Below are 2,185 nucleotides of genomic sequence, written 5' to 3'. Positions count from 1 at the left end.
AGCTTCTGCATATTACATGATAAGGGTATTCTTTATATATAAATGACCTTATGGACGAAATCATTTTTCTAATTACATTTTCTAAGAGTTGTTTCAAATGTATAAAAATTCTTTAAAATAAAGAAAATAAATAATTGCTGGAGAACATACGGCTCTTACTGGAACATGGAGACTAATTGACCATAAGCAAAGAATTTATTTATTGGGAAGCTCTCCCAATGGAGAGGGTCTGAAGAACAGACTTCAGTCCCCCCACCAGCATGGTGGGGGTCTGAGGAGAGACTTAAGCCCGCTCCTGGAAAGGGGGAACTTGAATTTATACAGAACTTTCCTAGGTGGGGAAATCATAGTTAGTGGGAGGGGTTTTGAGGGTCTGGGTGAGGTGGTGGGAGGAGGTTGAGGGAGCCTACTGCTTCTTGGAATGCTGCAGGAGCAAATGTTTCTTTTGATCTGTAAGGTTTTAAAGGGTTTGTAAATAGTGAAGGTTTCTGTCTCTTCTCCCTCTGATATGCAGATAGAGGTAGTAAAGATTAAAAAGGTAGTAAAGATCTCCATCTCCCTCTGATATGCAGATGGTGCAAATCTTTATCTTCTTTTATCCTGTTCCTATGGGGTTCCTTTGTTTAACCTGTGGAAAGTGCCACATGGGGGAGGGAGGTTACCTTTTTCCTAATGTATATTAGGGGAAACTGAGGTACAGCTTGTTAATTATTGAAAACCTCAAACATAAGAAGAAGATGAAGATATAAGTAGAAGACAATGGTTTGCTTATTTTCCACAATCAGTTTTCTACATTTCCAAGCATACCAACAGTACCTTGGGTAGTTATCTTGGGAGAAACAACAGATTTCAAAAAAAGAGCTTGAGGCCTTCATAAAGTCCAAATGCTTCATTCCACCGTTTCTCATTCTCCTGAGTAATGACTGAGTACATTCTCAGCCATAATCTCTAGGTAAGGACTAGATAAATGATTCAGCAAAATGAGCTTTCCAAAGAGGGTTCTCCAAATATCTCTCATCAGGTCAACTCCAGGTGACTTTGTCTGTCCTAGAAAGCAGAATGCATGGGACATCACCAGCCCCTACCAGAGCCAAAAGAACCATGCCATCAGTCAGCTGAGTCTAGTAAGACCTGGAGATCTTAGCTTGGTCTGCAGGGGTGTGGGGTGCAGGCTGAAGCTGCTCACAATGGGTGGAATGGAAAGATGGAGGTTTAGGTTTTGAGCTCAGGGTTTTTCACTCCTCAGAGAAAAGCAGTTAGGGCCAGGAAGTAAGCAGACAAGAGAAGGTTTCCTGTGGTGCAGGGCTGTTTCAGGCAGCCGCAAGCAAAGTTTTCAGTGTAGGATAGGGGAAGTCTGAATCACTGTGCGTCTCCCAGGCTGCACAACTGTACACACCGGAATCACTTTCCTCCACATTTCGGACCTCTAATTTGTAGCTCCTCCCTGAAGCTTTAAAAGCACCATATTTCGCTCGTTTGATTCCCGAGTCTGTCCAGAAATTTGTGGAAGATGAAGAGTAGTGGAGAATACGTTTGGGGGCCTCCCCCTCTTGGAGTCGGTACCAGTGGACATAGTCAATGTTTTCTTGTGCTACATCACAAGTGATCATGGCCAATTCCCCAGTCTGCTTGCTGACAGTCCTCCCACTCCACTCCAAGTTGGAAGCTGTCTGACTGGCTGCAAAGGGAACACCAAAAAGTAATAAGGGAGAGGTAATAATTCTTGAATATAGCCTCCCATAAAAATTTTAAAAATTAAAAAAAAAAAAAATCCCATGGGCATCTCAGCAACACACTTACCAGGAGCCAGGAAAGCTAAAAGGAGCGCTGGAGCCCACAGCATGCCTTTCTCTCTTGGGCCTTAGAAGGAAAGGGAACCAGATGAAGAGAGAATATCTCCCTCTGAAGACGCAAGTCCTACCCCGAAAGAAATCAGCCCTGGAGAAAAAGACACCAGAAGGGGCTGGTCTTCCTATCTGGTGTCTCAGGCAGGGAGAAGCTGAGAAAGTGTCTCAGAAGGCCAGGAAGCTATTTACACAGCAGGGGTGGGAGCTGGGGCAGGGCTGTGGAGGAGCCCTGACCTCTGGTCCACCCACTTCCTCTCCTGCAGGCTGGGAGCAGCCCTCTCCTCAGGACAGAAGCCTGGAGCCCTGTGTTTAAGTACAAGGAGTCAGACTTATTAGAT

At 44.8% G+C, this 2,185-nt stretch overlaps 1 long non-coding RNA gene across 1 annotated transcript; it reads right to left on the bottom strand.

The window, feature by feature from the left end:
- Window positions 1–1,500: 1,500 nt before the first annotated feature.
- LOC111765151 (uncharacterized) lies at window positions 1,501–1,980 on the bottom strand. Its single transcript, XR_011648749.1, has 2 exons — window positions 1,801–1,980; window positions 1,501–1,678 (listed from the first exon to the last, which is right to left on the bottom strand). It is a non-coding gene; the product is annotated as an uncharacterized lncRNA (long non-coding RNA).
- Window positions 1,981–2,185: the final 205 nt, after the last annotated feature.

The sequence above is a fragment of the Dasypus novemcinctus genome, chromosome 5 (assembly GCF_030445035.2).
Source record: "Dasypus novemcinctus isolate mDasNov1 chromosome 5, mDasNov1.1.hap2, whole genome shotgun sequence".
NCBI classification, from domain to species: domain Eukaryota; kingdom Metazoa; phylum Chordata; class Mammalia; order Cingulata; family Dasypodidae; genus Dasypus; species Dasypus novemcinctus.
Note: the sequence above shows the minus strand (reverse complement) of the source record. Positions and strands in the feature narration are given on the sequence as shown.